At 47.7% G+C, this 13,647-nt stretch overlaps 1 long non-coding RNA gene across 1 annotated transcript in view; it reads right to left on the reverse strand.

The window, feature by feature from the left end:
• LOC111767939 (uncharacterized) overlaps window positions 1-13,647 on the reverse strand; it is a 214,831-nt gene that overhangs the window by 158,402 nt on the left and 42,782 nt on the right. Inside the window, exons 2-3 of the long non-coding RNA XR_011424991.1 lie at window positions 9,159-9,294; window positions 8,286-8,481 (exon numbers count right to left, since the gene is read on the reverse strand). This is a non-coding gene — a long non-coding RNA (uncharacterized lncRNA). The remainder of the gene's footprint in view (window positions 1-8,285; window positions 8,482-9,158; window positions 9,295-13,647) is intronic.

The following is a 13,647-nucleotide window of genomic DNA, read 5'->3' on the forward strand; positions in this document are numbered from 1 at the left end:
CTACTAGTTTTCTTCCATCTGGTCTTCCTCAAAACTTCACTATACCTGAAGCCTCGGAGGCATCCAAGTTAAGGAACTAAAGCTAGAACTCTTATCCTGTGGCTTAGCTCAGAACAAGCACACCTGACCCACCTACTCATGCACATGGGAAGGCAAGATGGATTTGATGAAAATAAAACCAGAAACTCGATCCAAAGTAGTAGCTGAAGGCTCTGCCCGGTGATGCCAAAGGATGAGCAAGATCCCAGGTGGTGAAGGACAAGGCAGGGAGAGGAGGAGAAGTGCTGAGATGGACCAGAGCCTCTGGTGAGAAAGGAGTGATCACGGAGGGGTGAGGGCAGGGTGTACAAGGCAGCCCCAGGGAGAGCTCACAAAGAGGACAACTGCAGACAAGAAAAGAGGAGAAAACTCCCCTGTCACAAACAGTCAATTCCCATCACACGGGCTCTGCAGCAGAGCACCCGGAGGCAGCAGAGAGCCGAGCCCGCATGCCCGGAGACGTGCTGATGCCCCACACTGCACACTGCAGGGTGTGGGAGTATCCCAGAGGACTACAACACAGGATGCTCGGGGGTAGAGCCTAGCCTCGACGGGGAGAAGTTCCAGCACAGAGTACAGAGCATCTCCAGATGACGCAAGAGATGGCTGTGAAGGGCTCAGTGCATGGGGGACAAGCATGAGCTCTACTGGAACTAACGGGCAGCACCTGTTACAATGAAAATGGTTGTCCGTCCCCTCTTTTCATGAGAATTGTTTGGTCTTTGTTCCCAGGGGTACAAAAGTGTGTCTCAAGTTAATAAATGCCTTAAAAGATGATGCCACAATTCACATGCTAAAATACACATTGCAACGAGGTGCTCAACACCCCCGTGAAGTATTCTTGACAAAAATGAATGAATCTAGTCAAGCCTTTAGACTTAACTTCCAGGATACAGGAACTACTGGGGACAGAGGAACAGGTAAAGCAACACCAGGAGGAAACAGTCAGACATTCAAAAGGTGAGACTTTGCTCAACTCAACTGGCCTACTCATCATGGTTACTTAAAAAGGGGGAGGGAGGCAATAGATTGTTCTAGAATGAGACTAAAGAGATACATCAAGCAAATGCAATGCAGGAATGCTGACTGGATTCTAATCCCTAAAAAACTCAAATCTCAGCCTTAAAAAAATATTCAGGAAACTTTAATATGGGTTGCGTATGAGATGGTACTAGGAAATTACTGTTTCTTAGACATGATGACAACGATATTATGTATATGTAAGAGAACTTTCTTAATCCAGGAGACATTAAATGATAAAGTATTTAGGGTTTGTGCCAGTTCTTAAAATACTGTCTCTTGGCTCCAAACTCATCTTCCTATATTTGGCCTTGAACCCTGGGTCGGGGATTCTGTAAACCATACGATAGCATCTGCCAAAAGGGGGCGCTAGAAAGGACCTGCAAGGCCAGAGGAGGAAGAGGGCACTCGCTTTGTCCTGCCTGTTTCCTGTTCCTGCTCTGCCACCCCGCGCTGCTGCTTCACCCTGGCAGCCGCCCTTCTTTCCCAAGCAGCTGCTGAATCCATCCCCACAGAGCCACCAGTACCCTCCAGCCAGCCCCCTCCTCAGAGCTCTGGCCCCAGCCCCACTCAGGGCCAGCACAGCCGAGCAGCCCCTGGCCAAAGAGATCAGAATGTCATTGACATGGAGCCCTCTAATAGGTTTCTAGATTAACAGTCCCAACCTTTTGCCTTTATGCCACCAGTCCTAAGGACGGCACCTGTTTCCTGAAACTGCCTCCTCCATGATTCCTTGGCATTCTAGTCACCTAGTTAATAGCTTTTTACCTAGTTATTATAGTACATTCTCTGTACTCAAATAGCAAGTGTGGTTCCCTCTCCTGAATGGGTGAAGTGTTATAATGTTTGCAACTCGCTTTAAAAAGATTCAGCCAAAACGAAGAAATACAGATACGCATATGTATAGCTATAACACTCACACACGTACCCAAACAAATATCGAGACAAAGGAAAAAGAGGCAAAACTGTTGGATCTAGGTGGTGAATATAGGGGGTTCACCATATTAGACCTCCAGTTTTCTGTGAGTTTAAAATTTGTCATACTAAAAGGTTGAAGAAAATAAAGATAATAATACCTACTCCTTGGTATTGTTATGAGAAGTCTGTTGAGATACCAATTAGGAAAAATAAAATACTTTGCCATTCCGCCGAGTACATCTGTGGCCCCAGAGGCCATTTACCCCGTGCAAGGTTGGAGTTCTGCTGGTTAGGCTCCTCTGCTCTCCCGGACAGAAACAGCATGTGTGTGAGAGCAGGAAACCAGCGTCTGCCAACAGCACCTGTGCCGGCAGTCCCCGCGGAGGCCGGACTCAGCAGAGAATTGGGCTGGGGCTTTCACACAGGACGCCTCAGCTCATCCCAGCAGAAGAGAGTGCATGCCTTCATCAAAGAGGAGGAGGACTCTCCACACGCTCCCCTGACAAATCGCTTGAATAGTTACGCTCTTCCCCATCAGTTCCGAATCTCAGAGCTGAATCTCTGTGCTCCAGACAAAGCCCCTTCTTCTCACTCTTTCCTCCACACTGTCTCCTTTTTCTATGAAAGAAGACCTCGTCTATACCTCATTAAATCACCTGTCTTGGGGCAGAACACCATCAAGACCCCATAACCACTTCATTGTTCTTTCCCTTTTTTAAATGCTTTGTCTAGTTTTACTGAGATATAATTGACATCTAACATTGCGTTAGTTTAAGGTATACAATATAATGATTTGATATATGTATATACTGCAAAATGATTACCACAATAACACATTTTCTTTCCTGAACACTAGCTTCCCTTTCCTCCAAGCCTCTGACCACTGGGCCACAATGCAAGGCAAGCCTCTCCTTTGGTCCTGATTGCTAGCCCCCACATGGTGTTGGCTTTCCATCTGTTGTTTCTGGGTAGAGGTTTGCTTGCTTAATATTGTTGACCGATCAGTCTGTGTCCCACTGCTGGCCATTTGGCTCGCATTCTTTCCTTCATCGGCTGCACCCTCACTCGATCTGATCTGTGGTGAGCACAGCCTTAAAACAAACATTGGGCTCCCTCAGTCCCAGTGAAATTGCACTCAGACAAGCGTGTGAATTCTAATACGACCTTAAAATAGAAGGCCAGGGAGTCAGCCTCCCATCTCTGGCAAAGCTTGTCATAGAGATGACCAAGAAAGAGGCAGCACCAGGATGAAATAGCAGGCCCCACCCCAGGGAAGCGGGGGTCCAAAGTCTGCGACCACCCGGCCCTCACTGCTCTGTGGTTTGCTCTGTTGTTTCCTACATCTGAAGCAGCCTCCCTGCCTTGTCTGCCTCCTAAAAGCCTTCTCATCCACTGAGGGCTGACTCAACTGTTATGTCCCTCGTAAAGCTTTCTCTATTTCCTCCAGGAAGAAGACAGATGGCCAATAAACACATGAGAAAATGCTCGCCCTCATTTACAATCAGGACAATGAACATTAAGACAATAAGACAACATTTTTCACCCCTGAGATTGTGAAAAACAAAATGTTTCATAACACCAAGCATCAGAAAGGGGGTGGAAAAATAAGGACTCTCATATCCTGTTTGTTGGGCTCTAAATTGGTGCAGCCATTGTGGAGAATAAATGGGCAGTATCCAGTAAAGTTTTGAGCATACACACCTTAGGAACAAGCAATTCCACTTCTCATCGCCCACCCTTGGAGAAATATTCCTTACACAAATGCACAAAGAGCATGGACAAGAATGTTCACTGACAGTTGCTTGAAATAGGAACAAACTGGAAGCAACCTAAACATCTATAAAAGGAGCAATAGATAAACTATTGTGCAGCCATTCAATGAAATACCAGGCAGTAATTAGAAAGAATACAAGAGATAGAAGCAATGAGACCCAGTAGTGACAGTCATGCTAGCATGCAGATCTTGGCCTATGATACCAAGCCCTAACAGAAACCAGCGCTCCTTGGAGAAATGGCCGATTCCAGGGCTGATGCAGGGTCGGTACAAGATGAGCCTGGAACACTTTGTCATGCCAGACAGTAATGAAGTACTCAAAAAAATGATGCATACGTGTCACACTGATACAGAGGGAGCCTCCACTGGCCTAATCTGGGACAATTTGAGCACTAAAATAATTAAAGATAGTAATAAATTATAGACCACTGAAAAATTAGAACCCATGAGTCCATAATAAATAGATAAATACATAGGGGAGAAGGGAGGGCCCTAGCTTATAGCAGAATGCCAAGCCCACTGGTGTATGTGGAGAGATCGTCAGTGCTGGAAAATCATCATTTTGCAACCATCACAATAAAGATTGGCTCAGGCAAGAATCATCAATGGATGCTAAATCTGGGGGGAAGTGTCTATGAGGAGTGGGCTATTTGAATGGTCTTAAATGTCTTCCAAGAGACTGCATATTAATTGCAAGGGGAAAAAAATGGTAACTATATAGTAGACAAATCAGACAACACCTTGCCTAGGTGATTACATTTAGCATCACCAGCAAGGGGCAGATGGACATTGTGGTGCAGATGTGGTACCCACAGATATGGTATGCTGAAAAGGAGTCATCATCAATACAATATTCTGGCTGAAAATGCCTAACCTGAATCTAATAATCAATCTAATGCTGAGAGGACATCAGAAACCCAAAATAAGAAATAGCCCATTTTATAAAAAGTGACTATATTCTTCAAAAGTGTCAGTATCATAAAACACAAAGAAAGATTGTAAAAATGTTCCATGTTAATTGAAGAAGAAAGAGACCTGACAACTAAATGCCATATCTGATCCTCGACTGGATCCTGGACTGGAGGGGAAAATACAACAAAGGACATTATTCGGTTAAGTGACAAAAATGGAATATGGAATATAGATGGTAGACTAGGTAAAAGTAGCATATCAACATTAAACTTAGAGAAATTCATAACTACTGTGACGATTTAAGAGACTGTCTTTACTCATATGAAATACACAGAGAAGTACTTAAGGGGGCAAGGACAGAATGTACACTACTTATTCTCAAACGATTCAGAAAAGACAATTACATTGTATACATGATAAAATTACATTATATCTCTCTCTAACATGTGTGTGTGTGTGCATATAAATATACACACACATCTTTGAACTAATCTTATTCTTGCAACTTTTGTTCCAAAATAAGAAGTTGCTTCAAAATAAAAAGCTGGAAAAAAGGGATGTACCTATATGTACTACTATAGCAAGAGCTCCAAATTTACTGTTGAGCGAAAAAAGAAAACTTGGGAGATAATTCACTCAGTGTGATATTTCCCACATTACATCCACTTGTACATTAAGTAATACACAGAGAAAGTTCTGGAGGAACACGTGCCAAACTGATTATGTGGTTTGCCTTTGGGGGAGAGCAGGATAGCTGTTATAGAATACTTTGGCTTCTCTGCAATATTTTTATTGTTTAGAAAAGTGTATTCATGAACTGCTCATGCAATTAGAAATGACTTTCTATTTTAAGGTTAAAGCTGCCTCCCTCTCAGTTCCCATCGGTGACAAGGATCATCGCTCAAGTTTTCCGAGACAGCACTCATTTCAATATTTGAGCCCACTCTGACATCTGACAGTCCCAGAAATGACCTGGCTCTGGGGTTGAGATACCTGGTGAGGAAACAGCAGCAGCGTGGGGTATTTGCAAAGACCTCGAGCTGCAGAGTCAGACAGAGCTGGTCTGAGCCCTTCCTCCATCACTCACCTACAGTGAGGTATCGGCAAGAGACGCACCTCTCTGAACCTCAGTTCCTTACCTGTAAATGGGGAAAGGAACACCTATATGGCAGAGCTGCCGAGCTTTAGGTACAATATTCATAATTAATTTGTCCTTAGACAACATGCACACAAAATGCCGAGCCTATCCTGGGACTCGCCTAGAGCATCTCTTTATTGTTACTCATTCTACCTCTTTTTCATCATTTGCCTGCATGCACTCTTCCCCTGAGAGCCCAGAGGCTCTTGAAAGAAGGGTCTATCCCTTATTCATTTCTCTGCTTCCAACTGCACCTCACAGAACACTCTGGACATTGGCACCTGACAAACATTTGGTAGCAGGGTAAACGAACCTTGTCACAGAAAATCTGGAACAATATGTAAGTATGCCTTAAGACCCCAGGTTTACTTTAGAATTATCAAATATAAGTAGACATGGCCTCCGAAGTCACTAGGTAGAAATCTGTAAGTGCCAAGAAGATGAAGAGGTGACCAATGACCACGTGTGCTCCTGATCAGTGGAGGTGAAAGAGCCCTGTGAGCATTCCTTGAAGCCAAAGGTGTTATTTAGTAATAGGTGTTATTTTTAAATGTTCCATGTTCGCCAACGTTTGGAAAATGCCAAACTAGAGAGAACTAAACAGGCTTATTTACTGCCGGACTTGTCAGCTCCTTTAATATGCTAATGAGCATCATGAATATGCAACAGTCAATATAATTTGCAAGACATTCCAAGTTTGACTATGAAATCTTGCCCTTTTTTTGAGGCTCTCAAGGCCTTGATCCCATAGAACATGCTTTGGAAAATGCTGCTCAAAGCTGTTTCTCCAGTGTCAGAGCATGGTAAGAATAGTACTTAGTGGAAATTTAACAATATAACTATAACCCAAGAGGGCAAGGGAATAAAGTAAACCAACAGTTTAAGAGTGCTATCAATTTCTCTCATATTCCTCTCCTTCCTTTTTTCCCTTTTGGTCCAAGGAACGTGTACAAAGAATCCCGACAAAAAAAAAATCATGCTCATGACTCCAAAACTGAAAAGAGAGACCCCCCCCAATATCATCATTCCAGTCATTTCAGCTTCACTTAATTCTGTGCACTCAATTCTACTCATCCATGGACTGGACAAATGGCTGAAATAGCCACGATCCTGCACTGTGGCCATGTCGTGGACCACACGTAGAGATGCTTGTCTCTACACAGCCAACTGGAATATTTAAGCAAATGCTCAATAGGATGGGAGAAGACCAATGCCACGCTCATTATGACCTTCAAATAGGCACTGTGACAGTCCAGATGATCTCCTTTTTATTCATTATCTCTGAGTAACGGAAACCTGTTATTTTAGCCCATCCAGTATCTATGCCCACGCCCCTTTGGTAACAACACACTTCTCCTTTGGGGAGTTATTCTTCCCTTCCTGCCTCCCTCCACCCATGGCACACAGTCTTGATGGGCCTGTCAATCAGGCACCCTGGGTCCCTCACCCAAGGAGTGGGTCTGGGACTCAAGACAAGTTAGACTCTCTCTCACCCAGGAATTTCGCAGCTAGAGTAGAACAACGCGAGACCAACAAAGGCTGGGTCTGACGGGCTCATCAGTAAAGCCCAGGAGACAGCACTTCAGTTCTGCTCCCCAGCTCCATGTGCTGTCCTGGTTCCCCTCCTTTGCGTGACTCGGGCACTCGGCTTTTCCTTTGATCCTGTGAGTGCCCCCAATGTCCTGCTGATAGAGTCCCAGAGAGTTTCTGTAACTTGCAGCTGAAGGAACTTGCCCAGTATGCTGAGCAAAATGATCGAGCAAATTCCTACTCATCCTTCCAGGAGAATCACTGACTTAAGATCTGAAAGTGACCGGAAAGCTTCCCTAACAGCCTAACCTCCTCACTTTGCACAAAAAGGTCCCTGCTCTCTTGAGAGGGTAGGCAACACAGCCCCTGTCCTTCTGTTCACTAGTGGAGCTCAGGATTCCCACCCACCTTCCTTTCCCGCCTGGAAATCTGACCAGATTTCCAAACTTCCATTTCACATGGAGATGCAACCAAAACCGCTCTGGTCTGAAGATCTGAAGTGTGACTACTTTTCTTCCTCTCCCACACCAAACGTGGCCCCTCCACCGCCACTTATCAAATGCTGTGCAAAAGTACATCATCCTTTAAATGGCCCAGGGAGCATTGCATCCCCCTAAATGGTCACAGCCTGCCACTCATCACAGTCCTTCAGCTCCATGTCCTGAAGCCTCCTGCCTTTGGGAAGGAGACGCGAGCATGGAGTGTGGCAGTTCCCACACTAGGGATCTTGTCAGCGGCTCATCAGGGATCCCACACCAAGCCAAGGACGTTCTATTCTGAGTGTGGCCCCAGTATGTTCCATTTCATCGGCAGAGCACGTTTATTCTGGAGAGAGATGTTTTGGGCACATCTGTAGTAGCCAACGAGCAGTGCTTCCTTATATGCAGAACACAAAATCATCACATAAAAATCTGACCCAACTGCCAGTAGGGGGTTTAAAACAAACAAACTCACCCCTAAAATTACCTCTCTGGGCTGGCCGAGTTTGCACCTCGGAGTCACAGGCTGCAATGGTGGAACAGAGGCCGTAAAAATCAGCCCACAGCAATCTGCGGTTCTTTGGGGAGCGGCGGGGGCCCGAAGCCTCCATTTCTCCCTGCCGAGGCGGAGGTCTGCACTGGTCACCGCGCACGCATTCCAAATCCGCGTCCTTTGAAAAAGCAATGACAAAGGAGAGCTGGCTCAGGTTGTTCCCTGCAGCGCTGCCCAGGCTTTCAGAGCACGACTGGGAAAGGAACCCAGACTCGCCCACACTTTCCAAAGGGGTCGAGAAGCCTGCGGCCCTGCCCATGCCCAGCTGGTCAGCCCCGGCCTTTTCTCACGCTTTCCCTCTGCTCTGGAAGTCCTTTGTTTCCTTCTTCATTTCAGGAAGCATTCTCCAAACCCCACCAATTCTCCACCTCCTGACCTGAGCAAGGTGCCCACAGCCCAGCCCCCACCCCCACCCCGACCCCCCTACCAGGCTCCCCTCTGTAATGGAACTCCAACCTGTGGCTCTTTCAGTGCTCATTAACATGTCTCTCTCCCCAACTGGACAACTGTGAGCTCCTTGAGGACAGGCCTGGGGTGCGCTTGTCTCCACAGCTCCAGGGCCCAGCACCCTTCCAAGCCCACAGCAGGCACTCAGTGCAGAGAACGGAGTAGAAACAAAGCACCAGAGGCACAATGATGGCCACAGCTCCTGGCCCTGGGAGGGAGCAGCTCTGTCGACAGGTCACAGCTCTGCCCATGCCAGTCCCACCATGCCCAGGGAAGACACGGTCCTGGCCTCAGTGTCTGCGACCTTCCACACGGCCAACATTCCCAAAGCGTTGGGATGAGTGGTACCTTCAGAAGGCTGGAGACAGTGACGTTTGACATGAAGGCGTCCAGAACCAGACAGCGGGGACCTAACTCCGCCTCCATCACTCACTAGCTGTATGAACGTGGGCAGGTCAAGCTCTTGATGCCTCAATTTCTTAATCTGTGAAATGGAGATAATTACAATACAACATCACAGGGTTGTTGTCAAAATAAGTGAGTTAATCTACATAAAATGCTAGGTGCCCTCACTATGTAAGTATTGGCTCTTAACACCGAAAATAGTGTAGGTGGTGCCTTGATTTAATCACAGTAAATCAAGGAATTATTTTGTCCTCAATTCTCTTTCAAACTTTCTTATTATGTCAAGGAAAAAGTCACAGTGACTTTAATATGTGACTTTAACACGAATATGACATTAACACATCTCTAAAATCTGCTGTTCTCCCTTTTAACAAAGAGAAAGCAGGCCTGAGCTCCAGTCTTTGGCGGGTGAAAAGATCAGCTGAAATCCATAAAGTCACTTTGCCCTTCTTGTATGATTGCTGTTGACTACTGGCAACTCATGCTGGTTTTCTATTTATGATAGTGAAATAAATCTTCCCTTGAGAATAAATCTATTGACATAAAACGAGTAGGTTCAAAGAAAAATATGCAATCATAGAAGTAGTTGCAAATGTACTATGGCAAAATTCACGAAGATGAGACCCAAATGCCTCAAGTAGAAAATATACACTAAATATACCCATATACACTAAGGGAGGCCTGAGGCAGAAGCGTGCTGTGCCCAGGGAGCGCTCGGGAAGATGACCAATGGCAATGTCCTCCCTCCAGAGGAAGCCACAGCCTTAAAGTGTCCCCTGAAACAGAACACGTGACAAGAGGGCAGGCGCTGCTGAACTCGGAGGGGGCTCCTGCCGCCCCTGGGTGGAGGTCAGCAGGGGGCGGAGCAGTTTAGGGAGCTCCAAGGAAGAGGGCAGGGAGCTGCGGAGGGGAGACTGGACTGGCCGCCATCAGCATCCACTGCAAGGCCAGGAGTCTCGGAGGGACAAAAGAAGACATCATGCATCACCACCTGAGGGTCGGCAAAGCCGGATGCACTGCCCAGGAATCCAGCGTCTCCTGCATTCCCTGACACCCATGCAACTGAGGGCAAGAGCTGGAAGAAGAGGTCTCAGATGGGAAAGAAGCCCACCAGGCCTTGAAAGCGGTGTCACAGAACACCCAGGGGCGTCTCCAGCAAATGGGATCCTCCACCCAGCCGTGATCCCGGGGTTTTCTTTGCGTTTGGGGCTCATCTATTTGTGCAGTTCGTTGGCGGGGGGCATCGGTAAATAGCTCGAGCTTGCTTTTCAAAGCAGCTGTGTTCCCTTTCCCTGTGACTCACAGGCGGGGCTCGCCCACAGGCACAGACAGCCCGCTCACTGTCCTCTGGCTGGCCGGCCACCACAGCCATGCCCTGGGTGAGCACGGGGAGGGGCGTGCAGAGGCATCTATGCCTCCTCCCTCAGCCAGCACGGGCGACAGGACACAGGCCAGCGCTCCACGAGCCCCCAGCCCCCTGAGCGAGCCTTCTGTGAACAGCCGGCTCTGAAACAAGAGCTACGCTTCGAAAGGGCCTGCTCCCAGCCGGGCACGTTACCTCCACACTCACGAGAAACTCCCCACCCTACACACGAGGGACTCAGAGAGGCAAAATGACACACAGCCAGGAAGTGACACGGGCTGTTTTGTGGACCCAGGTCCCTGTGCCTTAAAGCCCACTCTTGCCATCCCAAGGCCCCCACCGCCTTGCAAGGACGTGTGTGTCATGATGGTGCCATCCAGAGCGTGCTGGGAGGACACATTTAACTCTGCTCAGGGAAACGAGGGAAGGCTCCCCAGAGAAGGTAACATTTGAGCTGAGACTTTAAAGATAAGTAACGACTTTGATGGCAAAACAAAATAAGCTAGACTATGTTTCATTCATTCATTCATTCCATGCTATATTTCCAGGACTGAGCTAGGTACTAGGAACATGGTGGTAAACAGACACAGCTCCCATCCCCAAAGGGCTTACTTCCTAGTGGAGGAAACAGAAAAAAAAAAAAAACAAATGAGTAAAGTTATTCCTAATTGTGTGTACTGTCAGGAGACGTGTAAGGAACTGAAATGGAGAATACCAGGGAAACCTATTTTAAGACGGTCAGGGGAGTTCTTCCTGAGGAGGTGACATTTGTGCCGAGCCTGAAAGATGAGGTGAAGGTGCTACGCACGCAAAGTCAGGGGAGAGAAGTGTCCTAGGCAGAGGGAGCAGTGTGTGCATAAGGCCCTGAGGCTGGAAAGGGAATTGTGCGCTAATGGAATGAAAGAGGAGAATGTCTGGAAGCAGCTGAGCCCCAGGAAAAGTGCTGCTCAGGGGGAGGCTGGGGAGAGAGGCCAGAGCCAGGCTGGGTAGGGTCTCACAGACTGCGGAAAAGAGTTCTATTCTAAGTGCATGGGAAGCTCCTGAAGAGTTCTCAGCTTGGGAGTTATACAATCTAATCTAGCTTCTAAGATCAGCCCTCAGTTCCCTCATCTGTAAAACGGGAGGAGGGAAGAGACTGCACAAAAAGTGCTGAGCACCCTCCCCGGTTGGAGAATGCATTGAAGATGTTCTGAAACGTGGGCTTGCATCAAGAGCACCTGAGGTGCTTGTTAAAATCAAGGCCGCCGCCCCTGCTCCCAAGATTCTGATGGGAATCGACGGGTCTGGGGAGGCCCAAGAGTATGCAACCCTCAGGCGATAATACTGCTCCTGGTCCAGGCACACCACTTTGAGAACTCTGGGATTAGAGAGAATAATAAAGAAGTGGGAGGTGCCATGGGGATGCTGTTGCAATTGTGAAGAGCTGGTGGAGAAACAGGATGTTCGTGAGATGGAGAAAAGGGGTCCAGAGCAGAACAGTCCTATTTTGGGGGTCCCAAGGACAAGAGCAGCTGAAGGATGGATGTTGGGAATGAGCGAAAAGGAGATATCAGGCAGGACACTCCTAGAGCTCCAGCTTGAGCAACTAGACAATGACAGTGGCAGGAACTGAGGGGGACACTGGAGGAGGAGCAGATTTGGAGACAGGGGCTGGGACAGCCACTTGGAGACCTCTGCAGCCCTGAAACAGCAATGCCAAGCAGGCAGGTGGAGCCTTCACAAGGACAGCAATCACATCTATCCTGCTTTCTATTATATCCCCAGATCTCAGCCTAGCATCTCCTGGCACGTAATAAATACTAAGAAAACATTTGTTAAGGGTTGACGAAAAAATGGAGCCTGAGGAACTAGGATAACCAAAGGCACCGGGGTAGCAACATTGCCACCACGTCTGAAGAAGCCATGACAGTCACTCTGTTGAGGCTAAGCCGCGAGCTCGATCACTTCCTGACCTTGACACATAAGGTGACATGGGAGGCTGGGGGCAGAACAAAAGACAGAAGTGAGCTACGGACTTCACAGGAGACTTCTTCCTTCAGAGGTCAGAGATGCCACATTTGAGCCCTTCTTGGGTGGGTTTTGAGATGTCAAGGTTTGATCAGAGAGCTTAGTGAGCATGAAGGCCAGAGGACTCTTGGGTTTTTTATAATGTAAATCATGGGAAAATCAAGCTGTGCAACTTGGGGAAACAAGGAGGGAGGGATGGGGAGACAGAGAGAGAAGAAACAGAGGAGTGAACAGGAAAAGTGGCTTAAGCAAGACTATCTACCCACCAAGGGTAGACGAGGCCGGCCTCCAGAACTTGAGCTCCCGGGCTAACCTCGACCCTGGCGTCCTCACCACATTTCAAGCAGGCACAATGGACCCTCAGCCTCCCTACTTGCCAAGTAGTAAATTAAAAGGCTGTAATTCCAGCCAGGAGTTCTGGTGACATCATAAACCACAGAGCCACAAACTCAATTCACCAGAAGCCCCAAGATGGAATTACACCCTTTTTTCCTAATCCAGGCAGCTCTGGTCACTGCCATTTTTTCATGATATAATAGAAGCAAGCAATATTTTAACCATTTGTGTGTGGCCATTCTCCTCCAGCCACAAGGCCCCCTCTCCTGGCCTGGGTCCGTCTCCCCTCCCACCCCAATGTGTGCCTTCCTCCTAAGGGGTTTCCTCCAGGGCTGCCCCCTGCTTCCGAGGCTGCCCCTCCTCCAGGCCGGCTCCTCTTCCCTTCTTCCTCCAGATCTTCTCTGCTCTTCCGTCTCGAGACTCTCAGGAGCGAGCGGCGCCCTGGCTGCCACCCTCAATCTGCTTTTCAAGAGAAGGCCAGTCTCTCCTGGGTCCAGGGCAACGTCCTGGAGAGCAGATCCCATAGCGTGTCTGGAATACTCTGCCAAAAGTAGCATGAACAGGCAGTCATGTTTTCAATGAATTGGGGAAGTTGACAGCCTAAAGAAGAATCCTTCTGAAAGCAAATGCTTGCCCCTCCAATATCCTTTTGCTTTGTTTTGGTTTCGAGTCCTAATTTTCAGGAAGTTTCGTTTAACACAAAGTCTACCTGGGCGTCACATTACC

The sequence above is a fragment of the Equus caballus genome, chromosome 14 (genome assembly GCF_041296265.1).
Source record: "Equus caballus isolate H_3958 breed thoroughbred chromosome 14, TB-T2T, whole genome shotgun sequence".
NCBI classification, from domain to species: Eukaryota; Metazoa; Chordata; class Mammalia; order Perissodactyla; family Equidae; genus Equus; species Equus caballus.